The 26,501-nt window shown below is 40.0% G+C and overlaps 1 protein-coding gene across 1 annotated transcript in view; it reads left to right on the top strand.

Moving 5' to 3' along the window:
- The first annotated feature begins 213 nt into the window (after positions 1 to 213).
- The window catches only part of LPAR1 (lysophosphatidic acid receptor 1), an 82,217-nt gene continuing 55,929 nt past the window's right edge, over positions 214 to 26,501 (top strand). The window contains exon 1 of the mRNA XM_062599983.1: positions 214 to 287. The gene's annotated coding sequence lies outside the window, so the exon portion shown is untranslated. The remainder of the gene's footprint in view (positions 288 to 26,501) is intronic.

Here is a 26,501-nt window from a genome sequence, read left to right as displayed (position 1 = left end):
CTTGCACCCGGCCGCCCGCCGCCGCCTCTCCCGCGCACCGCTCCGCACCGCTGCCCAGCGCCGCGGGGCCGCCGGCGGCCGCGGGGCGCGCAGCGCGGCGGAGGGGGGCGCACCTGGTCCCCCGCCCGGCGGAGGCGGGCGGAGGCGGGGAGCCGGCCCGGCCCCCGGCCCTGCCTCCCGCCCGCCCGCCCGCCCGCCTGCCTGCTCCCTGCGCGCCGGCGGCGGCGGCGGCGCCGCGCTCCCTCCAGCCGCGCTGCGCGCCCGCGGAGCCCCGCGCAGCCCCGCAGGTAAGCGCCCCGCGCAGCCCCGCGGCCGCCCCTGCACCGCCGCCCCCACGCCCGCCCGCGCAGCGCGCGCTGCGCGGAGCCCCGCGTTGCGCCGCCCCGCGCGGCCGCGCAGGGGAGCGGCGCCGCCGCCGGGGTCGCCCCGCCGGCCGCTCCCCCTCCCCGCGGGGCGCCCCACGCAGCCGCTGCTCCGTCTCGCCCCCGCGGTTGCGGGGAAGTCGGGGCTGCCCGCGCCGCCCCGCACCGCGGGGTCCGGCGGGAGTCTGCGCAGCCGTCGGCTCGGAGGGGCAGCTCTGCCGCGCCGGCTGAACCTGCGTCTTCCCAGTTCGCCTGGAATAAGTTAGGGGCACTTGTCTGATTAAGGGACCCTAACAGTGCTACCATTGTTCGATTACTTCAGGCCTGTCCCAATTTCTTTCTTTCTTTCTTTTTTTTTTTTTTCCATGAAGTTTCTCTGGATTTCTTTACAGCAAATTAAGACAGTGGAAAAAAGTCCTTGCTAAAAATGGTTGCCACCTCTTTCTCCTGACTTCCTCAGTCCCTAAGACAGAGAGTTTGCTAAACTCGTACAGGAACGGCATTAACCTACTGGTTGTGTTTGCAAAGGTGAAGGAGAAGGAGAGGATGAATGACAAGCACAAGGGTGCAGAATATTAGAGAAAGAGAAGTAGGCTGGGGAGCAGGAGGACAGCTTTAAGACAAAAGCAGAGAATGAAGTGAGGTGTGAAGAGAGGTGGAACTGGAGGGACCAACTTTTTTCCCTTCGCTTCTTTTTGCATGTTCCTTTTAAACAGATACATGGTGAATCTGAAACGTTCTGTCTGATGAACTGTATGAAGAATCTTCTGTATAAACTTTTAGAAAAATACTGGACAATCAGAACTCTCTGCGCTCACACCTTTGTGATTTCTTCGGCAATTGTCCCATAACACATTAGAAATAGAAACTCCTCTAGTTCCCACCTTCTTCCCCTCTTTCTTTCTTCCCCTCTCCCTTCTTTCTTTTTCTTTCTTTCTTCTTCTTCATTTTTTTTTCTTTTTTTTGGGGGGGTGTTACTACATTTTTTTTTTGAGGATTGGGGACAAAATATCTTGTGTGAGCCTCTGTAGGCAATCTGTGTTCTAAGTTTTAGGAGAGCGGGATGGCTGCTACTACAATCTGCAACTGTATCTTCTGAAAGAAAGAGTCTCTACATGCTAAGTCAGGTCTGGTGTGTTGTACCATTTGGTCTAAAATGAGTCACTCTCAGGTCTGAGAGTCATGTTTCAATTTGGCAGCCAGAACTGCGTGCCGTGCAGCCTGTTACTCTTGTACTAGCATGGGTATACTATAGCATTAAAATAATATGTTCTGACAATTTCAGCAGTGAACTCAAGTAACACTCTGTTTGCCTAAGTGTATGCGAAGTTCTGCACTGAAACTTGCAAATCACTGCTGCAGAAAAACTATGCATTTCTCCTTAACTAGTGTGTGCCAGACTTGCAGGGCAATTCGATAGGCCTGTGTTTTACGGTTGTTTTTATTAAATATTAACTATTCAAAATTAGATGCTCTCTCTTTAAAAGATTAACACCATCTCATGTGTGTTGTGTTTTTTCTCTTTTTTTTCCTCATTCTTCAGCTGCAAATAACTAAGAAAATATTATTTAGGAAAATGGGAGAGCACTCTTTCATTCTAGAAAGGTTACGTTCATCCTATTCCCCAAAACAGATTGTACTAGTAGACCTTTGGCTGCTACTTTTGTTCTGGGCCCTTATCAGTAATGATGCTGTCTTTCCCTCTTCTCTTCAAAACAAATATTGAGAACAGAAAAGCTAAACAGCTTTTGAAAAAACAAACAAAAAAAACCATGAAAAACACATAAAATGGAGATTTAAAGTAACATTAGGCTGTGTACTGAGCTTTAATACGTAATCTTAGTGTTTGAGTAACAATTTATCTTACCACTATGCAAAAAGGTGGTTATGACCATATAGTTTTCACCAATAACTCCCCAAAACTTTGAGTTTTTGGTAAAAGAATAAATTGCTTCTCTCTTAAGAAACGTAAATGGGAAAATAAAATTAATTTTTAACTTGGTTTTCTAGTGGATGTCATAGTGCACCCATGTGGGGAGTCCAGAAACAGGATGTTGAAGAAAAGTTCCAGTTTCAGAGAAAAACCTACATTGAACTTAAATGGGGTCGTAGTTAATATTTGCCGTAACAAGCCAGTGCTTTATTAGTGATATTTAGTATTTCAATGAAAAGTTAATTGTCCATATTGAGATTGTTCTGTCCAATACTGAAAGGTTTAAACCACAAGACTAGTCTTTTCTTTGAAGTAGCTTTTGTCTTTGGAGACCACCACCATCTTACCTTTGAATATCCAGCTGTTTTGTTCATTAGCGTTGGAGGTGAGCTGCCTCCATCAGGAATCTCAAGAGCTGGCTCTGAGCATCTGTAGGTGGTGACCTATCAGCACTTTAAGACATTTGCCTGTTACAGTGTCATATGCTGTATAAGTTCTGTTTTTCTTATGGCCACAGGTAAGAACAGCAGCTGCCAACATGCTGTATGTAGGTAGCTTTGTCTCTAACAAGACTGGATGAGGAGCTTTTGTCATTGCTACTCTCAGTCTAGGTGCCAAGGATATTTAGAAGATTTTGAGAAATATTTTGAGGGAAATGAAAAGACAAACTTCAAAAAGTAAGCAATCTATTTGTAAAAAACCACAGGAATTACTAAGAGAAAAAAAGGCATCTGCAGTAGCTGAAACAACTATATGCACTTTTTCTTTCTCCTCCTCCCCCCTTTTTTTTTCCTTTGTCCTTTGCTTTTAAGTTGCTTTCCACTTTGGGTAAGGTGCCCATCTGAACTCTAAGGTTTTAATGCTAATTTGGAGGGAGAAAATTCCCCGTTGCTTTCCAGAAATATCTGCTCAAGACTTGAGCTGGTGGTGACTTGAAATGGTAGTGACTACATAGCTTCCACTGTGTGAAACATCACTTTTCCATGCATTGTGAGGGAATTCTCTGCGAATGTGACGTTCCACAGTGGTGCAGCATTAGGGCTGAAATTAAGCTTTTCATATTTCCTCTGAGTTTGCTTCATAGTGATCTTATAAGCTTATGATTTCATCAATGGCCCATTGATGTCAATGGTAAAATCTGTCTCAACTTTGAATGACTTTGTGTCAGGCCCAAAATTGGTGTGTTGCTTTGGCAGAACCAAAATTATTACCAGGAAAGAGGAAAGGTCTATTCAGGGAATAAGAGCAGCTGTTCTGTTTACATTTCATGGGCCTTGATTTTTTTTTCTTTGTTTATCTTTATAGTTTAATTGCTTTAAAAAAGGTAGAAGCATTGCCTGTACATTCTTGCTCCTTTATTGCTGTACTAAAGCAAATGACAATAAAAATGTGAAGTAGGTCTGGCATTTTGATTTTTTTTTTAATGAAGCTAGAGGAGAATTCTGAGAAATGTCTTTCCTCATATTACTTCTTCTGTCACCCAGTGCTCGTTCTTGACTGCCTGTCATTCTTCCCACACACTCATGCTGATTAACAAATATCCTTGACTTGCAAACTTTTGATCAGTGTTTGGCTGAAGACTGTACTCCAGAATTAATATTTTTCTATAAATAACTGGCACGTCTTAAAAATGCGGTTTCCATTTTTACAACATTTAAGACTGGTAAAGAAAAGAATCTATTTGATGCCAGTTTTCTCAGGGTATGTGCGACCCTTTCCCACGTGACTACACTATGATCAATGCTTTTCTCTAACAAGCTCTTGAGAAAGGCCTTTCGAGATAGCTAAGGCATTGCGTTTCTGCATGGGGGAACAATAGTTTGCTCGAACTAGTGCAGAGTCTTCAGAATTTCCTGACAGATGGAGCCTGGAGTGGTTTGTTAAACATATTCTGTCTTGCTTTTTCTACTTAGTGGATTCAGCTTCTTCTTGACCTATATAATATAGGCAGTTATGTTGCTGTACATAAATGGGAGAGTGCTAATGTGTACCCCAGAGTAAAGAAAAATTTCTTACTAAGAAGAAAACAAGTGTTCTTTCTCTGCTTCTGACATGTGAAAACATTAGCTGTAGATTTGCGTGGCTGCTGTGCTTAAACAATTCTTGGTAAGGGCTTGAATGGATGACGTGTGTGCCTGTTCCCCAGCAGCACCACCATGCCTACAGGCATCTGGTGGGGATACTGTGTCCCTGCTGATCCCAAGTCTGCTCAGGCCACTCCTGGGGTGAATGCCCTGGTCTGTGTCCTGGACTGGGATGTGGAAGGTTTTTTGTTTTTAAAACTGCTGAAAATCATAGTCAAAGGAGTTGGCAAGTTACCTGGCTGCAATTTCTAGTGGAGGAATATGTGCTAAGCATTGTGCCTTGCTGTTTCTCAGCTGCGGGTTCTAGCCCTATCTGTTGCAGAGGTAACTGTAAATAGCATAAGTCAGTGGCCTGAGAAGTATTTCCAGTTGCATGCAAAAACGGGAAGACTGCATCTGTGTTTGGAGGAACTGTTTTTTTCGGTCAGAGGGACTGTATAAGCGAGAACTGCATTATGGTTTTGTGGCAACCTTTTATTTTTATTTCAGATTACTTTACCATGACAAGTATTGGACCTTCTTATTTTTTCTAGCTTCTGTGTGGCATCCTCTAGATAAAATTCTTGGGTGCTTTCACCTTCTCTTTAAAAATCCAAAGGTGCCAAGTATGCAAGTGTAATATTTTCTTTCTGCTTTTACTTCTGACTGCAAATAACAGGCAAAATGCTCCTCAAGTGAATTTTTGAAACTGCTGCTGATGTGTTCAATAGTGAAAAGGTGCTGATGAGTTCAATAATCACTTATGATGAAGTTTAACTTTCTCTACTAGACCCATATGAGGCCTACAAACCATTAACTGTTTTCTTAAGGAATTTAAGTGTTGCAGTGCCCCTCTGACTAGGATGTATTTCGCAGGCACTCTCTAGATAGCATTCCAATCTCTTTGCCTGCTAGAAAATATATTGCACATTGTAGTGCTAGCAGGAGCAAGAAAAAAAGAACTGGATTGACATCAAAGGCAAAATCTTTTTGTACAAAATGCTAGAGATTTTAAGAGTGGTAAAAGTCTGGCAAAAGAAATGCATACTGTTTTTCATTGTAAGCCCCTCTCCCTCCTTCCTCCCCCTCTTCTTAGGGAGTGTATGTCAAGAACAAAATGGTGCCAGCACATTATTTATGAGAGCAGTTTGCAGAGACTTTCCTAAGTTATTTGGCCATTTGAGGATGATTTTTTTTTAAGTCTGGATGGAAAAAATATATACATTTAAAGCAGTATCCTTCTTTCCATGAAAAAGTAGGCTACAATCCCATAACAAAATGCAAGATAGGTATTAAATGTTTACTACATTGTAAAGTTTGTGTCTTCCTCTTATAGGTGGATGATTATTTAATAGCAATGAGCTTAACATGAACCCCAGCAAGTATATACTGTTAGCTGAAAAGTCAAAAAAATACTTTACAGGTCCCATCCATTTATTATGTGTTTATACTTCTGATCAACATTTATACGAGAGGAGAAAGACCACTGACCTTCCAGGGAGAAACAGTTTCCTACCTTACCATCTCAGTCACTGTTGGTTTCATTTGTTAAAATGAAAAGTCGGTAAAAGGTCTAGATGTAGCCACTAAATTTTGCTGTATGTGTAATAGCTGGTAGTGGAATCTGATTCTGAGCTGTAATGAATGTTGAATCTGCTGCATTGTGTCCTGAAGCTCTTGAGATGTTGTCCTTTATTTAACAAGGGTACCTGGCGCAACATTTGGGAGATGTAGTGTTTGAAGTGTTGTAAGTACCTTCTCCTTTTCTCTCCATTCCCTAGCTAGCCTACAGGTGTCACGTGGGGTGCTAATATAGAAGAGATTTGAAGTTTGTTTGCTGCTTGTTTCTGAAATGACCTCCCATTGGAAGTTGTAGCGGGCAAGGCCAAAGGGCTGGTCTTGGCAGCCGAGTCATTACACGTGCAGTCTTTATGGTAGACTTCAACATGTGGCCCATTGTAAATATTGAGCACATGGATATCTTGAACTTTGTGGGAAAGAAGTAATATTGCAAGCCTCTGTGTCAGCCAAGCCTGCTAATGCTCTGATTGACTTGCTCAAGACAGAAGACCTCAAGACAGAGGGGTGCAGGTTAAAAGCACTCAAATGAACAGCTGTGCCAGGAAGAAGTGATCTTTCCCCTAGGAAAAGTTTCCTTGTCCTGGGACCCTGGCAGTGTTTCACATGGTTAAGACCGACCATTCTTCCAGCTCCCATATCTGCATCAGGTTGTTGCTGACTTACTTAATGGGGTCTGTTCATTGCCACAGCTGTGTTTTTTCCAATCCATTAATGAGCATCCCTAATGTAAGGTCCTTCTCAGGTCCTTACACCTTCAAAGTTTCTGTGTTATTTCACAAATTATTTCCACAGTTACTTATATCCAAATGTGAAGTAGAAGCAAAGGTTGGCTTTTGTGTTTGCTTTTCTATCCAGACTTTTGTGTGCACTTTTATTGACAATATGGCTCGCGGAAGTAAATTGTGCACAGTGGTTGCTATTTCTGTGCATATTGTGACAGGTATGTTATCAGTAGTCTGCTAGAGAGTTTCGGGCAGTAGTTTTACAAGTCATATACAGTCCTGAGATGAGCCGCAGTGAATGGAAAGGTGTTGCTTTGATGTGGTAATGAAGCTGTGACATAGGATGTGAAGGGACACTTTGGCTACTACGCCTAAGGTTAGGTTTATGGGATTAAACTTTGTAGTGCATTACTATAGTAACATGACAGGTTTAAACACAACACTAACTATTGAAGTACTAAAGATTTGGGGAAATTCTTAGGGGAATATACAATAGGCCAGAATAAATCAGACTGATAGCCTGTAAATCCCAATGGAGAATGTTGCATAGTAGATATCATATTAGTACCATTCTGAATGTGACTTTTGCACTGCTAAGATATCTTTTCAAATGTGTATATAGATCTACTGGAAAGCTTGATTCACATGTTTTCAGTAAATTATTGATACAGTGGAACAGCTTGCAAGTTCTCTGGGTCCATGCCAAGAATGTCCTCGGGCATTCCTGTCCTGTTAAGAAGAATTGGACTAAGGTACTAAGAGCACAGTGTCTTTTGTGCTATGATAAAACCTAGGACCAATTGTGGATGGGAGTCAAATTTAAGTAGGCATTTGCCACCAAAGTCATTGTTAAATTCTGTAAAAGAATGGAGGCTTCATTTTGACTGATGGATTTTTTGGGGGGTGTTCATCTCTTTTTATCATGTATCAAGTCCAGAATGCTGATAAAATAACATTTGAAAAAATCCTCTGCTTATTGCTATACTCTGAAGACACAAGACCTATGCACTAACACTGTCTGTGCTCTATCAATAAAACTAGGGTTCACAAGTCATTTTCCTCAGATGTTGTAATGGACTAGGACAGAGTAACTAACTTCACAAAAATTGATCTCTGGATAGATATCCAGTGTTTGAGGAATAACATCTTAAATGCAACTGTTGCACTTGAAATGTATCTTTATAAATGTTTACTCAGATCAATGGTCTCTGCTTCCACTTGCAGGCACAGGAAGCAGCACTGCGGACATTATCCAGGGTGCCTCCGACCTACCCTGAGCATGGTTTCTGTGCAGGGCTTTGAGAGCTGCCATGAAGTGAAAGGCAGTGTGTTGGTTTCATTTTGTTCTTTCTTAAAATTTGGATGGAATTGCTAAAATTTTCATCTCAGAACAGTGCATTTCCCCTTATTAAAAAAAAAAAAAAATCTTCATAAAACTTTTCCAAACTAAACTCTTTGCTACCTTAGTTTTTCAGCTTCTTGTTACAACAACTGTGGCATCCTATTTCAAATGCCCCATGCAACTGAGACTGGAAGCTCACTGAGACTTCAGGATATTACTGTGATCAAAGCAAATCTAGTAATTAGTGAATAGGCTTAAAATTGGTCTGTATAAACTGTTGCTTTTTTGCAAACAATTGATAGAAAAAACATAGAAGTGTTTTCTGATTCTCCTAGAAGTGCCATATGTTTCTGTTCCCTGTTTGCATTTCTTAACCTTCAAAAGCAAAAGAAGCATAAGAGATTTAGTTTAAAGAAAAATATTCAGGTAGAGAAGTGCAGGTTGACGACAACCTGATGACAAGAAGGACTTGCATGATTGTGTAGAATACAGAAGTGCCATAAAACTAGTGTGTAAACCGCTTCTGCCACAGTCCTGCATGCTTGTGTCCTCGGTATCTCTTCCATGAAGTTTCTTGTGAATGGAAACCAATTCTCCAGCTCTTATCCACAAAGTTCTCACTGAGACTTAGTTACCTCTTTTTCACCTCTATTCTTGCCTAAATTCTTCTTAATACTCCATGAAGATTATATAGAGGGACTCCCAGTATGATTGTTCTGGAAAGGTCATTGCTTTGTACTTCAGAAGAATGGCACGAAAATATGGGAGAGGCTTTGGTGTTGAAACACACCCTGCTCCCTCTTGCTTCAGCATCAGCAGACACATGGAAAGGCGGTGGGATAAAATACCATGTTTTCTTTGAGCTGCTGGGATGAGGTGACAGTTCCTAGTCAGTAGCAGGCTCAAATGTGAAACTGCCTTGCGTCCAACTCACAAATTTATGCCAGAGGTCTGCCTGTGCCCGGTGCCTCCTCCTGCCAGTTCAGGTTATGGTTTGATTAAATTCTCCCCCCGCCTGTGACTCTGCAGAAGGGACTTGCGGGAATAAGCTGCGTCTCCACCAGAGGGAGATGTCAGAGTGGCCGTACTGGGAAACTTCAAAGACTTCCTCCCATCTCCAGGCTGACGGTGTTGCCTGTTCAGCCCATTGGGAGCATTTCTGGAAGCCAGGCTGCTGCAGCGCTCTGCAGCAGTCGCTTTGCGCAGAGCCCGACTGGCTCGCCAGTGCGGGTTTTCTCCAAAACGGTGTCAGTTAAGCCAGCGTACTGTGATGCATGTTTGGCTAACCAAGGAAAGGCCGCTCGGCAATGACTGGGACTGTAAATTAGACTCAACTCTCCTCCGTGGAGCTTTGTCAGGGGTCAGAGGATCTCTGCATGGGCCCTTAGCTTTGGTATCATAGAAACAGTTGGTGGGTTGTGATTGTAGGACGCCTAAAAACTTCAGTTTGTGGGTGGATTTCAGTGCACTCTCCTTTTGTGGCCTGAATGCCATGGACTTCCTCATTTGTTTGTATAATCACACACACACAAAAAAGAGTATTAGTGGTTCCCTAGTAATGCTCTATGGTTTATGCTTTTGTTGAGAACTGTCTTAGCAAGGCTTTGAAGTGTGTATGCGTTTAAGTGTTTGTACCCGTGCCAATATGCATCAAGTTCTGAGGGGAGAGTTTGAAGCTAACTGCTAAATAATTCTGTTTTTTTTTTATCATAATAATCAAAATTGCTATTCAGTTGTGTTTTTCTGTGTTTAAATTGTTTTTTCTTCTCTCTTGCTCTGTAAAAGGCATGTGAAAGGAGTTTATCTCTGTAAAACACAGAGAACTGGCAATGCTTACACAGGAAGATGCATTAAATGCAGAATAATTTCTATCAATATACAAATGTTAAAAGATTTTTTGTTTTGTTTTTACACTAATGGAGTTCTACCTGTAGGCTTTTGATTTTTCTTTTGAATTCTTAGTATCTCCCAGTTATTCTAACTAAAGTATTTCTTGTTTCTATTGGATGGTCTGTATGGTGAGAACCTGGTAAGAGAAGTTAAGTAATCACTAAAGTATGGTCTGAATTTACAACAACCTACTTAATCCATGTGACCTCTTGTGTGCACTTGAGAACTTGTCTACTAAATGGAACCTGGACTTAATCCAAGTCAATTCGTAAAGCGAATTAGTTAAATAGCATGCTAATCCTCTGTGTCTGCCCCTTTATCCAGAGATGCAGTAGTCTTAAGTTGTATTAAACTTCACTTGATAACTGAGAGGGGAAGCAGTCAGAGGGAAAGCTGATGAGATTTTGGTTTTTCCTTCACCGATCTCTGTTCAGGGAATGGTTCAGAACAGATTAGCATTTATAAATCTTGAATTCATGGAATGATCATCATGAACTACCTGAGGCCAAAACTGAATACTCTTGCTCCAGTTCTCCACTAAATATTTCTGACAATTTTTGCTCCCAGGGTATCGTGGAAGTGTATTACTTCCCAATCATCTCTAAAGTTGTTTGTTTAAAACTGCAACTGATTGCAGGTTGGGGTACGGTAGACGCTGAGGGAAGTAGTGTGAATGAGAGGGATAAATCATTGTCACTTCTTCATCCTCTTCTCTTTCCCAGTTCTTAACAATGAATCCTTTTGATCTCTAGTAAGAAATTAATTTTAGTAGCCAGCCCTGATCGTTTTTTCGTCTGGGTGTACTTTCATGAGTACACCAGCAACTTACATGGTGGGCAAGAAGTAATTGTGTTTCGTTTGTCAACATCAGGACTTTTGTTGTTTTGAGCTACTGGGCTTGATGTCCTTCTGTTGTGGCAAGATCAAAGGTAAGATCTTATTTCTGGGTCACTGCTGTCCATCAGATAAGTTTGTTTGGGGCCTTTGGAAAAAGCAGTGATGTGAGAATAGGGAATTTAAACCCAGTCATTAAGATAATTCTTCTTCATTGTCAATTCTTAATTCTTGCCAGACTTCATTCAGGTTCACTACTCAAAATATAGTACTCTAGAAGTTGCCCAATGAACAGTTAACTGGATTGATACAGATGTTACAAAAATATTTCTGAAGCAGCATGACTGTTATTTCTAGTTTGTTTTGAGAAGTTGATAAACAGTTACTGTGTCTGTATTGGTGCTGGCCTGAACCATGCTAAGCTGGTTCTTTACAGCCTTTAATGTACTTTTTTGGTGGAGAGTGGTTGGCAAGTTTCTATTTCAGATAAATTCCTGTTTGCACACCATTGGTCAGGGTCTATGTAAATCTATATTAAGATGATACATTTGCCGTTTGGGGTTTGGCGTGTTTAATTGTGGACTTCCTTGGCTTCAGCATTTCCAGATTATTGTATGTTGTGGTGGTTCATTCTATCTGAAGGCTGAACAGCTGTTTTCAAGACTGAGGCAGGGAGAAGTATTTACTTTGACTCTGACACTCCTCAAAGCTGTTTAGAGAATTGTGACATTCTGTTATCATCCAGATGTTTTTTGTCTAGTGGAAAGGATATATCTTGAATGTTTAAGTACAAGCTTGTTTCAGAAGAATGCCAGCATACTGGTTTTTTGTGTTCTTAGCAAAATTTGGGTAGTGTCAGGTTGAGTTAACAAGTGGATCTTCTATTGTTGATCCATGAAAATGTTGATTTGTGTCACTGTCGGGGGTGGAGGAGGGTGTCTTTTTTCTTTTTTTGGAAATTTATATTAAAAGTCTGTTTGTAAGTTGTTGTGATGAGCACTTCATGCTGCTTTTCCTGCTGAGGAGTGATAGAGAGCTGGAGAAAAACATCCTGATATCCGGCATTGTGATTTAACACCTTGATAAAAGTGACTTTGCCTACTATTGTTTGCTCTAATGACATTGACTGTTAAGTGAATTAGTAGTGAGAACTCTTTAGGAGTTAGATTCTTCCAAATATCTGTGTGAGGCCATGCCCCAGATGTGGGATCTGTGTTGTGAAAGAGCTATTTCAGCTTGTGATCTGAACGTTCAGAAAAGTTTCAAGGAGCAGCTCCTTGTTTTTTTTTGTTGTTGTTCTTTATTACGGAAGAAGACAGAAGCATTCACCTTATTTGCTTTCTTTTGTGGCTGTGGTGTTGCCTGTGTTTATGTGCAATACTTCATAGGTGTTCACTGAGATCAAGCTGGCAATGGGAAGCTTTATGAACATGCACACACAAACACACACACACGCACACACAAAACAGTCATGCCGCTGACAGTTAGTCATGCTTCTTAAGCAATGAGCTATCCATGGTGACTTTGAATTTTTTTCCCCTATTAGTTAAATTCTTCAGATTTAAAGTTTATCAGTAAAATAAGCCATTTTAAAACATTTTCAGAGGTTGTTTTGAAATCACTTATTTTGGAGGCATTTGGTACTTTAGGAGTCATTACTATGGAAGGGCAGATTATGAAAAACATTGTCATATGACCACAGCTTCCTTGTGGTTATGCTGTGAGGGACCATCCACATAGTTACTTGTTTACACAAACCAGGGCAGGTTGTCATTAGTTTTCCTGGTCTACTTGTATTTTGCTCTTATTTTCTGGTGGTTCCTTCTTTAAGTTTATTTTAGAGTTGTGAGATCATGTGAAATTAGATGATGGTATGAATTTAAAAAAAATACAAGTTTTTCTAGTTCAAGTTGCTTGTACATGAAAGAGTTTGAAAAATCACTTTCAGAAATGTCTAGTTGTTCCAGCACTCACTAACTCAAACAACTCAATGGAGCTCTAACCTGCTGCAGCTTCAAATGCTCCTTGCAGTTGATGCTGTCTTGAGAATTTCTATGGCTAGTACATGTGCTTTAAAGCAGTTGGGTTTTGTTTATTGTTTTTTATCTTATGGCAAATGGACCATTTCTAGAGAAGAAGCTCCTAACATAGCTGAAGAAACATGTAGGTACCAGCCACCATCTCTTTCATTAAGGCAGATCCACTTTAGGGATTAGTGACTATTGGGCAGAGATACTACTGCCTGGCAGAGTGGCAGAGCAGAGATTATTCTCCAAGCAGTCTTTAACTTGCAAGCATTAATGGAAGTCATTAGGAGAAGCTACTTACTGATAGATAACAATAGAAATAAGACTAGAGGTTCTGGATGATAATGGGAAGGCAACCTTTTGGGCTTTTAGGCAGCTTAATGAGAAGAAAATGAGAAAAATGAGGAAGCTGTGCAGAATTTTTTGAACTTCTGGCGGTTCCTATGATAATGCTCAGAAGAAGCTTTTCAGAGAAGAAGAAAGTTTTGAAAAAAGATGAAGTGTCACTTTGGATTAAAAAATAAAAAAGCACGAATATGCTGTCCAAGAAGTAGGTAAACCAGTCCATTGTTTCCTCATGGCAGATAGGAGAGCAGATACCTGTGCCAATATTTTGGGTTTGATCACCTGCATTTTAGAACAGAAATAATCAAGAAAGGAAGTTCAGCAAGTGAGAGAACTGAATTTGTGGATGGTGCAAACTGCCTCAGATCAGAGAAATTACAAAAAGAGTTCTTGAAGGGGACACATAAACAAACTAAATGAAAGTTTCATCTAGTGGTAGTAACACTTTCTATCACTTTCATCGAAGTATAGAAGAGAGAAAAAATGTGTTCTATATTCAGCATTAGCTGGTGGAAAGGAGCCTCATACACTTGTGGACAAACAGGGTGGTAGCACTCTTAGCAAAAATGACCAAGTTTGAATAGAAAATAATGTATCTGTTTTGATTTTTGGAGTTAGTCTAAACTGTATGCAGAGCAACTTTGCTACTGCCTGCCTTGTGGATTCACATGCAGAAGATGAGAGGTTTGTGCAGTAATTGTTATGATTTAGGGAAAGTGCATTTATGATATCCATGTTATTAAGCCAAATACTGAAGGTTTGTACTTTCAAAATGTAAAAATGTCTGTATATGAGTAAAAATGTGGTGTTTGCTTATAATGGCAGAAGTCAGAGTAGTGAGGATACAAATCTTCTTGAATGCCCTGAGGGAAAAGCATTAATTGTTTTAGACACAAAAAACTAGAAAGACTAAGAAAAATCTTTTCTTTGATCAGATGTAGCATTGTTTAGTTTCCTGTCTTCATAATGGGATGTTTATGTTTATATCATAGAAAAGATCTTTTAAGTTAACTTTTTTGCTGGCACTAACACAGAGGAGGGCACATGTTTGTGTTTTTCCCTTCAAGATGTTCTTGGTCATTTCCATTGATCTGTAAAGAAGTGTCATAATGGGCCAAATGAAAATCCATTTTGCTTCCATTAGCACTGTAATGACTTCTCCACCTGCCATCTCTTTGAATAGCTTTTGCCATAAATAGCCAGTCACAGCAGACTGTATGGAGACATATTGCAAGGAGGAGTCAGGGCTCCTCCTTGGTTTCAGCAGGGAGCAAGGTTGAATCTGGAGCAAATGCTTAGGGAAGTGGGAGGCCTGTTGCCTTCCTGGCCTGCCATTGAGGTCATCAGCAAATGCCTTTGAACTTCATAGGCACAGAATCAGACTCTCGTTTTGCCAAATCAGACAGAAAAACCCAAACAAAAACAGTTCCAGAAAGAAAGAATAGCTTGCAACTTTAGGAATAATCAACTCACCAAAGAGCCTTTCACAGTGGTCACAGAAAGACACTTGGAGATCCTTTTTGGTATGCCAAACTGGTAAAATAACTTCAGAGTAGGTAAAGGAGAAAGTTAGAAATGCATAGCTTATTTGAAAGTAAATGAACTGTCTTCCTTTTGGTGGAACCCAGTGCTTAACTGCGGTCAGCCTGCCTCTGCCATCTTCAAAAAGGGTATGAGACGTAGTGACAGGTAAACCAGTGGCACTTGGAAAACAGTTTCCTGTAAATGCTTCAGGATAGTGTGGTTTCTATTGAAATCCTTGCTTTACAAAACTCTGGATAGTGGATTTTTTTTTAACATATCTGGATTGATCTTCCACTTTTTTTGGTTGGGCAGATGTTATATTCTTACCCTTGTGAGAGGGTCTCTCCTGACCACGTGTGAGTACTCTGTGTGAGTAGGTGATTTCTTCGAGGGAGTGGCACTGCATGGTTCTTTCCTTGTTGTAAATGAGTGAATGTGGAGTCAATGAATAAGGTGACAGATAGTCATATTAAGTCTTCTTACAGCGGTAAGAAAAGGACAGTTTCAGATCATATTGTCTCTGCACAGTTCTTGGGCTATTTAGCTTGAGTAAGGGGGCTCCACTTGATAAATTTCTTTACATTCACTATTGAACTCTTCTCTGAATGAGAAGATTTAGAAGCAGTCTTGCAGTACTCTCAGTATTAATCACTGAGGCAAGAACAATGATCTTTCCCTGATTAACCACAGAGCTCCTATTCAAAAAGGTTTGACTGATGTCATTTTTTTTTTAAGCACAGGCTGAGCTGTGAATGCAAACGAAATGGATTAGACACCATTTGTTGATTACTGAGTTGTGATAAATAGAATGTGAGGATAATTTTTAAAATCTGCAAAAAGAGGACTACTAGAGAGCGCTTCTTTTGCAGTGAGAAAAAGACAGTTATGAGACACAGAAAAAAGAAAAAAATAATGGTGCAAAAAGTAAATTCTGCACAAATAGCATCTGCGTATGGGACAGCAGAGAGAAGAGTGTTCTCATCTTTTCCTGAAATGCATTTCTGCTTTGTCAAATTATTTGTTTTAATTTCATCTGAATATTTTTGCTTTTTGGGTCTGATATACCTTTGCATTTTTGCTAGTATGTTAATGATCCTTTCCAATCTAAAAATGTTAGTGTTGAAATATTTTTTTTTTCAGACTCAGATTAGTACAGAAAACTTACTCCTCTTTTTCCCCCCTGTGTAAGCAAAGTTAACATCTGTACTAGGCCTTTAAAAGTGAAAGACTGAGGCAGTGGAAACTGTTAATCTTGTCTAGCTGAAGGAAGTTGCAAAATTCTCTGGAGCACCTTTTTAAAATTTTGAGGTGCACAAGTGTGACTGGGTGGAGGCAAAGAACATTGTAGGAGAGATGATTTCAATTTTTTTCGCTTTATGATATTCTCTTGGACTTTTTTTTTTTTATCTCATTACATTAGCTCTTTTATTCTTGAATTTCATCTTAGAATCTAAATCGGAGGCCTTTCTACTGTTAAACTTTGACTTTAAAAGGGAAGGTCATTCTTATTAACATACTAAATTTTGTAAAGAGTAAACCTCTTTGTAAGCAGTAAAACACAATATTAGCGGAATTCTTTTGCAGATGCTTTTCAGATGGCTACACAAGTTGAAGTTAACGTTCTCATGGTGTTCTTTATATTTTATTTGGTTTGGTTTAAGTAAAAGCTAAATACTGTGGCCAGAGTTGCAGTTCCCCAAAAAACAGTCCTTAAGGTGATGCACAGCTAAACATGCTGTTGGCTGTTCTTGTGATGCTAAGATCTGATCATGTATATTATTATGCAGAATGCATGGTTTGGCTGACAAAATGCAATCAAAGCAGTCATCATACAAACACAGAATCAGATGTATTATTTAGATGAGACAACAGAAAGCAACAATAAAATCCCTGATTCTATAGTGTCTCTTGGTTACATTGAATCACTACCAAGAAGATTGTACAGAACTTTTTCAGTCTGAACTTGGAGCACCAACAGTGAAGACAGTATCTGCTTTGACATGCTCAGTGGTTGGGTTAGATCTATGCTTGCAGAAGTGTTTGTCCTTCTGCTTTTTTTGGTTGTTGATGTCACAAGCACTTATACTGTAAAAGACTGAAAAAGCCAGAAAACAGATGATTTGGTGGGATAAAAGAAGGAATGTCTTTAAACCGCCAGAAGAAATGATCTCCACTGTTGTGATCTAATCCAGAGCATATTCGCGGTCTCCTAGTCTGGTTTTCCAAGAGTTTTTGTGGAACACATCAGTAGCCCCAGGAACTGAATGGTGAATACCAGAAACTGTTGCCCATGGATCTTTCATGAGACTGTTGTCCTGGTGTCTCTCAGTTCCTCAGCTGTGTTAGCCTAAGTTGCTGTGATCCCTTTTGCACATGCTTGGAAATCTTCAGCATTGCACTGGACAGTATGTGAATGCAACTGTGGTAGTGCTGTTGCAGCTTCTTGCTTTGGGAAATTGCACCAAACTTTTTGGGTGGAGTATTAGAAAAATCTCATCCACTTCCTGTGTATCCAAACAGTGAGGACAGGAAAGAGCAATTAAAACCAACAGATTCTTCTTCTATTTTTTTTTGGGGGGGGGCCATCCAGTTTAGTGCTCCATTGTAGTTGTCAGTTTATTTATTACGAACAAGTCATTTGTTGATGATAGCGAGGCATTTAAAATATGAATTCTTCTTGTTGCATTTTTCCCTCCCTCCCTTCTAAGTCTTACAGCGATTTTGTTTAGCCGTTTTTGTTAATGTCTGCTGTGTCAGGTGGAAAACATATCCTTTTTAAAATAATAACTATGGAAATGTTTTTGCTCAAAAAATGCATTATTTCACCAACATGGAAATTCTGCAAGCAGAAATCATCTCATTAGAAATTGACATTGTTAGATTAACTCAGTCAACTTGCATTTTCATAAGCAAAATCTGATCTTTTAATTAATATCTTCAAAGAACTAGATTTTAATGACAAAATGAATTAACCATTGATTACTGCTAAGAAACGACTAGTTCATTCATCCACAGGGACAGGGATTTGGTGGAAAAATGTCTCTGAATGTGGACTGATTTCCAGCTGCAGTTTGGGCAAATGTGTGTTCTGTGTTTTGGGGGTGGAGTATTATTTACATTAGCATCTTTTAGTCTGTGTAGTTACTGCCTATCTTTCATCTGAAAAATAATTTTTTCCTCTTGCTTGATGTGATAGCGTGATAGCATGGAAAGCTTCATCTCATTTCCCTTAAGGATCTTGATTACTTCTGCAGAAGTGAGAGAGTAAATCAGTCTCTTTACTGCTTCTGTTTGTCATTGATCTTTCTTCTGAGACTGAAAGAGATTATTGGGCAGTTCCTGAGAGCTGGTTGTATTTTTTGTAATACAAACTCTTTGCCACTGGGAAAGGGCCGAGGCAATCAAGCATGTTTAATTGAGTATTTTCTGCAATATTTGCAAGAGAGAGATTTCCCATCATCATGTCTGTTCAGTATGTTATGGAATTTCAAGAAAATCTGTTTTTCTGGACAGTGAAATTGGACTTAAAATGTATGAGTTTACCAGCAGAAGCTATTTCCAAGTGTATGATTGTCTAGTCACTACAGGAAAGAAGGAATGGTGTGAATACAGTGAATGTGCTGTTCTGTGCTTTGAATCCTCTGGGTATCCTGGAGTCTTCTGTTTGTGTCCCAGTTATCAGCACAGAGCAGTGGAGCACTGGGCGCTCCTCTGTCAGCTTGCACTACGCCTGCCTTCCAGCAATCCCATAAAACTTCGCAAATCCATTTTTGTAGTGATTTATTCATTTGGAAACACTTCATGGGCACAGCCAAGAGCATTAAAGCTCTGTTGCTTTCGAAGCAATCTGTCCAGTGACTAGCAGTGAAAGATAGGAAGGGTTTAGGTGGAGGCACGTTTTATACAACTTCTTCCTTAAGACAACAGAGACTAGTGTTGCATAGGCTGTAATGAAGGGTGTAACTTGTGCTATTTGTTGGTAAAGCAACACTGAATAGTTACGTTCCCTTTCTTTTGCAAGGATGTCTATACACAGTCAACGCTCATATTATTTTCTGTGGCATCAGATATAGATTGTTCTCTCCCATGCTCTTAATGGCATTTTTTTCTTACTCTGTCAATGTAATTTCAGATTCGTGCTATTCAATTGATTATTTAGTACTCTTACTAAATTTATTTCTATATTCATTGCTGTAGTAATAGACGGTGGATGCAAAGACACCTTTATCCTGCTTTCTTTAGAAGTATGGCAGATGGCAGAGTCAAACAAAGCTGCAGAGTTGTAGAGTGTTGTAGAGTAAAATGCAAGCATTCAAGTGTGCACAGCCAACAAAGTCTGAAAGGAATAATTAATTTTATGATACTTCTCAAACTACATTGACACACCTGCTGAGGGAAGAGAAGGTCCCTTCTCTGAGATATAGAAACTTGAAGAGGAAACAGTAGGAAAAGAATCTCTTTGTGTGGAAAAAAAGAGCAGGAAACTGGTTGCTGTTGTTCAGAAAACCTGTAAAGCAGTAGTACAACAATGGACCATATCATTTTTTGTGGAAATATCCTCTTTTTTTTTCTTTTCTTTTCTTTATTTCTTTTTCTCCCTGCACCTTTTGCCTGATACAGAAACACAGCTATTAACTCATTGTAATCCTGAGCAAGTAGACAGAGGGTGCAGGAGGTTATCTACGTTTGCAGACAAAACACATCCTGGAACAGAAAAAGAGGGCAGAAGTTGGAGGTAAATATACACTGTAGACAGGATGATCACTTAAATCAATTTAGCTTAAGTCAATATGCTTTGGTGAGTCATTTGGTAAAGTTTCACGTGTCTTATGAAGCTCTATCTGCAAGTGTATTTGTTGTATTGTGGCCTGTACTGAATTCCTTCAAGGTTCAGCAAGCTGGTCTCTGATATAAAACGAGGTATTTCCTAAAACGCTAATCAAGATACACTGTATGAGAAAGGAAGAGGAGAGTCCTGAGGTGAAAGGACAGTGACTTGCAACATGGCTTCTCCCTTTTAAGCAGTGGTGAATGAAAAAGAATGTGAAGAAATGAAGTGCTATGCTTGTGCAGAGATCTATTTGAAGCTGTTACCGAAAAGTAATACTAACATTAGCCTTTGGATCAAATTACAAGAGTTTTGTGGAGACTGGGAACTTCTTATCTGCATTTCCATGGTATGATTTGCTGCTGTGTGCCAGTCTGCTGAGACTATCATTTCACAGTTAGTGGTACCTGTGCGCACTTATGAAATCATATTGGCATATCCTGGGATATCTAGATTTTTTTTTATCACTTTAAATATGTTTCAAAGGAAGTTTCAGTGTTCCTCTTTTAAAAGATTGCTGACAAATTGCTCAGAGTAGTCTTAAGCCAAAAAATTTCATTTGCTTAAGTAAATCTGTACAGCTGCCAAAGTGGCATATATTAGAGATGGTGAAGGCTTTATCTAAAATAATAGAAAGAATCAAAGGAGGTAGTATGTTTCTGCTAGGAAGAAGCTCTAGTGTTCTGTAACTTACAAGAAGATCAAAATTTCTGCAATAGTTCCTAGTAGCCACTATAATAAAGGAAATATTAACATATTATTATTGGTTTTTTTTAGCAGCATGAATTTAAACCATTTTTCCACCTTTCACATTTATTTCCTTATGTGCTAGAAAGTGTACTCATAAGTGTTCTTGTATAAACCAAGAGAGGTTATTAAGGAGAAGAGAAACAACTACCAGGAATCTGTGGCAGGTAACTGCTTATAGTGTAGAATCCTTTTATCCCTTTTATCCATTTATCCTTTTATCCATTTATCTATTTTTTAAATTGTGGCCTTAGCTGCCATTCATCTTGTGTTACCGCTAAGGGATCCCATCTATAGAAGTTATAGAAATAGTGAGCCTTTTGTAGGTTAAAGAGAGCAATGAAAATATTTTTCATGTAGCTACATAAAACCATAACTCTTTGGCTGAAGAACATAGAATAAAGTTGTGGAACATAATTTCAGATAAGAAAATGCTGCAGAATGCGAAGAGTAGCATTACCTATATCCTGTGCATGTGCCTCTTATGCCAGACCAATCAGTCTTAGATGAGACAGTATATGAAGCATCTCAGTGGAAACCACCAGATGTTGCTTGTGGAGTGGGCAATAGTATCATGATAACTTTACAGATGAAGAAATCAAGTGTTACATAGGTCAAGTGATCGACGACACTGCAGAAAGGTCAGTGGAAGAACTGATAACTTGAATTTTACAGCATGTCAGTGGAACCTAACAGTGGAGCTTAGCTTTTGTAGTCCTAGACAAATCACCTGCTCTTTTGGCATTTCCCTTGTGACGGCTGTAAAATTCCACACTCGCATGGACATCTGTCGAAGGATAAATACTGGGATATATACTGCCTTTGCTGGGCTATAACACTGTCTCGTACATCACTGATATATAAAGAGGAAAAAAGGAAACAGCCAGGTTGGGGCTGAGCTTTAATATTGCTCTTACCTGGAATCTGCTTAGTATTTTATCCTGTAGGCAGGGCCATGCTTTATTTGTGTTGAGCAAAGCAGTGCTTATAAGCAGTGATTGTTTGGTGAAGGAGGCAGCCAGAGGCACATAGCCAAATGATTATTTTTGGTCAGTAAGACTCAAGATGCTACAAAAAATCCAGGATAACTATGAAGTAAGATCTGGAAGTAAAACTTCTCTATAGATCTTTTTCTTATTATTATTTTTCTTGCCTTTTTGTGTATTGTTCAAGCTGGGGGTTTTGCAGGGTTTTCTGATTTGTTTGCTTTTTTTTTTCCTGGCAGGCTTAAGGGTTTTATTCATCTGGCATCAATTAAAGCTATGTCCTCTTTGTTCTTATAAGTTAGATTTTTATTCATTGCTGGTGGGGAAGGAAGGTAATCTCATTTAGCTGAACCAGGTATAACAACCTCAAGAGCATATCAAATCTACACCTTCTGAGTTACCTGATCCAGAGATTGAATTATAGGAAGTCAAGGTGTAGTACCAAAAGATAGTCTGAGGGGAGTACAGGAAAACAAAGCTGAAGGATGGCAACCATGCAGGAATATGGATATTTTTTGTTGCAGGAAACAGCCAAGAGTTTTGGAAACCCGGTTGATCTTTCAGTCCCAGCACGTCATTCTAGTGGAGAATGTGGCACCTACATTTGTGGGCTTGGATGAGATACACAGTGATGCAGAATTGGTTTATATCACTCTATCACTCCTAAATCACATATATCTGCATTCTATACAGGAAAAAGAGTGGAAGTGTAGTTTTGTCATCATAATGGAAGTTTTAGAATAGTTCTTTCAAGATGATATTTCTGGAAGGCATGTTTGCATTTCTTCTAACTACTTGAAGAAATGACAAAACAACACTGTTCCTCTTTTCTGTGGTCTGAGACAGCTGATCCAGAAATTATGATGGTTAATCATAAAATGTTTGATGAGCTGTGTGTTTTGTTTGGTAGAAACGCATGTGTGTTCTGTTTGTTAGGTATGCATGCTGTGTCAAGTGTCAGCTGATTTTTCTCAATTAAAGAACAACTGTATTACAATAATGACTTTCTGAATGTTTTGTTTTACGGCGAGACATCATTTGTTAAAGATGAGTCACCTTCATAAAGAAGAAGAAATTCTGTAATCTTCGCTTTACTAATTTTAAATACAGATCTGACTTCTTTTCCCAACTTAAAGTTCTCTAGATATGCTTACAGTGCAGGCAGCAACATCTATCAAGAGAAGAGTAAGTAGAGTGATATTCATGGGCAGTGCTTGCACTTTTGATTTTCATGAATGGTGTACAAGAATCTATTTCCACTGTTTGGGCATTTTTTTCAATACTTCATACTGCAGCAAGCCGACAGAATCTTATTACTAAGAAGCCACTCCTATACTTTCGTATTTCAGACTTCCTTTTTAATAGAGATTACATTTGCGGTCTTAATGCCCTTTAGTGAAGTCTATTTGAAGATCCTGTTCCCTTTATTTGTTGTTCTTGAAAAACATGGGCCTGTACCCTGAATTCACACGAGTATAAAGTTAGAGGCTACCTTTGTTTGCTTGAATGGAGTTAGCCTCTTTTTGCACTGTTGGGAAAGCTCAATCCAGTATGTGTTTTGCTGTTGTCAGGGGTGGAAAGGAGGAGCCTCTTTTGTTCAGTTCAACTAATTTTTAGCTGGAATGCTTTTAGGAGCCTAACTTGTTGGCAGAACGTTTTCATAACCTCGTTTTTTCTCAGGAGGTCAAGTAGGTCTGACATCGTATAAAAGCAACAGCAGCACCCGCCTTCACTTCCCCCACGACTAGTCCCTTTTTGAGCACTCCTGTGCATGCATGGGCTTCAGCTGCACTAGTTTCTCATGTGCACAGAGTCTTAATCCTGAAATTTTAGCTACCGTCACATCAAGAGGTGATTCAAAATAACGTGGATTTGGCTTGGTAGCCTAGAAGTGTTAACAGGGGATGGAAGAGGAGGCTTACAGCACTGAGGTCCCAGAGGGCAGCTTCACTGGAAGCCCAGGTACACTACTGAAGCCGGCTTCTGGGATGTGGGAAATTACCTGGTTTCTTCTTAGGGTAAAAATTATGAGAAAAAAAGGGAAGATGCTATTTGGTGTATAATTTATGTTGTGGATGCACACAATAGTAGCTTTGACCAACTTACATGTGATCTCTGTGCTTCATTGGGGACTTCTGCATGCATGCTGCTTTGATAAAGCTTTATTTATTAAAGCTTTACTTATTAATTTTGACAATTTAGCCAGCAAGATCCTTTAGGAAGGATACATCTGAGCTGAATTACCAGATGAACATGCCTAAAGGGAAGGAGGGTCTCCTTCCTTCCTTCCTTCCTTCCTTCCTCAGCATATTCTGGCTCAGACGGGAACTTGATCATAAAACAGGCACAGTCTGCCACTAAAATGGCAGAACATCAATCTATCAGTCAAATCAGTAAATGTAGTCCCAGGGTCTGTCCTAGTAAGCAGAAAGAACATGGGGAGTGTGGGGATGAGATGGGAGAAGTGACAGCTCTGCCTTTGGGGAGCCAGGCTGTTACTTCAGCACAGCTGTGTGACAAAACTGCGCCAGCGCTGGCTAGATCGCTTCTCCTTTACTGAACCAGAGAGGCAAGTCTGGGAGATGACAAAAGTATTCTGTGGAGCAACTTTCATTAAAATCTGATCTGGCATTATGTTTCATATCCAATTCCCTGCAGTTTTACAGGGAGTTCTTGGGATTGTACTTCAGTTTCATTGGGGATTTTCATGTAAACTTATACACTCCATTACATGCCAGTAAGTTGTGCTGAATCCTGAATGTCTATGTGTGCACATCTATATGTGCTGTTTGGATGCTTGAAACTACCAAATGGTTTTTGAGTTTGCAAATTCAGCCTGAAATATCCTGAGGTTTTCCTTGTTTTGTTGTCTTCAACAAGAGAAGTCCTGACAGCAAGAGAAGTCCTGACGGCAAAGTCCTTTTTTTCTCCTTAGATTACAGTGACATTGTCCCTCTCTCATGGGAGGCTTTGGTCACCAGACTAGTCCTTCACGTAAGCAGGGGGAGCTCTCACAGTAGACTTTTCAGATGACTCCCAAAAACTGTAGTCAGTAAGCTGACTGAAAAAAGCAGAGCACTGGGATGAAGCACATTGAGCAAGAAGGACACTGTTATGAGCTACTGGGGACCAGCAATTTTGCGGTTTCTGTTTAGATGTTTGTGTTCCTGTGCCCTCAGGCTGGGCATCCGTGCCCTCTTGCTCCTGACACTGCAGAGCTGCAAGCCGTGGCGCTGACCCTAGGGGTGGTGAGGCAGGAGACTTTGGTTCCTCTTCCATCCTGGCTCCGGGTATCTCAGCGTTAGAGGAAATGCCTTCGGACAACGCCAGCCCGCTGGTGGGGCGCAAGCTGACCCTCCTTGTACTGAACTTCCATTTTTGCTCAGAGTTTACTTCATGACTTTGCATAGGCCCACCCCCTCCTGTGAAGTTCTCCATCTTGTACAAAATTTGCCTCCTTTACTGATTAGTGGAGTCTAATAACGTATATGACATTGAAAATATCAAAGGTGAGAGCAGTTTTTGACTGCTGCAGACTGGGGTGTGTGTGTTGCGGGGGGGGGGGGGAGGCTAACTGGAGGCATCCTTTGCCTTGCAAGGTAAATTCCAAAGAGTCTTTCTTTTCCTCGCCAAAATGAGTGATCAGTGTAATATTACAAGCAATGAAAATTCAGGTAGATGCATAATGGGAAATATGTAATGATTATATGCCTAGATTTTTTTTTTTTTATTATTAATCGTATGTTTTCAGATTCTTGGAGAGATGGCAAAAAGTGACTACGGAGATATTTGTTCTCTCCTCTGTGTTAGACTGCTGCTTGCATTTTGTGGGTTCAGCCTTTTGTCCTTCTCAGAACTAACTGGAGAAACAGAACTAGGCTAAAGGCTGAACAGATTCAGGATTTTTTTGCATTTTCTCTTTTCTGCTGTGTGGTGCTCTGAAATATAAAAAGGATGGAAAATAATCATTTTTATCTGGTAAATAGGATTCTGAGAGAATCTCTGTTCTCCCTGAAGTGTGTATTTCATTTATAAACATTTCCCTTCCTTCTTTATTCAAGAGCAGTGGCATTTTGGAAGTAAAGAGAGGAGGATAATTTTGAAACTAATAGTGAGATACTGTAAGGGAGGTGCAGCGACATCGCTCTTAAGTGTGTTTTGAGAAGAACAGAAGCACATAAATAAGTTTCATGCTGACAGTGTGTGAATCTGTTTTCTACATCTGTCATGCACAGTAGAAAAGTTCATGAATTTTAGAAAACAGACAAAATTCTGTTTTGAAAAGGAAAAAGGAAGCTCGAAGGATCTGTGGCTTGGATATTTGGTTTCCAATGAAGGTTATTTTTGGAGGAGGGCTAAATCTCCATTTTCTTTCCTCTCCTTGAGTATAGTAGTATAAATTTGGAGCAAGAAATGGAAAAAATGAAAGGCTACTAGCAAGAGATGAGTAGGAAAGAATAAGGGTCACTGGAAAGCTGTATAAAGATGGAAAAAGTGATCCTAGAGCTTGGAAGATGAGACAGTCAGCTACATGTGACGTAAGGCATGCTGGGATGTGCTGAAATGTGAAGCAGGCATTTTATGATGCTTTTTAAGAAGGGGAATAATTTCCTCAGTGGCATGCAAAGACCGAGTTTAACAACAAAAATACATAACTGACTCAGAAAGCATGTGGAGTGCAACTTTTCTGCATTACTTATCTGTTCTTTCTTGGCTTGCTAAGTAAATGTTGGCTTTGAAAAATTAACTAAAAAATTAATTTAGTTAAAGGAAAGTTACTAGTACTGTCTGTGTGATTATACCGTGGCCTCGGTCTGAAAAATACCGGTTAGGTTTGGGGTCATTTTTGGTGTATCTGTCAGATACACTTTAACAGTGATTTTCCGCTGTGACTTACAGAATAGGAAGTGGTAGATACAGTGAGCAGTAGATGTCTCTTCAAAATCTTTTCTGTAGTGGCTAATATGTGGGTTATATTGTATATGTCTGTCCTACTGGCTGGTTAAAGAAATTAATAACTGCAGTAACTAGTTTGGAATTTTGAAGCAGGCTTAATTTTCAGTCATTTATTGTTTTTTGTCTGTTTTGTTTAGTTTTCTTTGCACGAGAGCAGAAATAGCTGCTGAAGCTGATCTGACCTTAACAAGCATAATGGAAATGGAAAAGGCGTCATTGCTGTGGATCTTCTGAACTGACTTTACTGAGCAATTCAGTATAGTCACCTACAGTGTATTTCTGGCAAAATAATAAGTATGAGTAAAATACTCTCAGGATGAGAAAAATCTGTCATAATATTTAAATTATTTTTATTAACACA

Source organism: Rhea pennata, chromosome Z (assembly GCF_028389875.1).
Source record: "Rhea pennata isolate bPtePen1 chromosome Z, bPtePen1.pri, whole genome shotgun sequence".
Lineage (NCBI taxonomy): Eukaryota > Metazoa > Chordata > Aves > Rheiformes > Rheidae > Rhea > Rhea pennata.
Note: the sequence above shows the minus strand (reverse complement) of the source record. Positions and strands in the feature narration are given on the sequence as shown.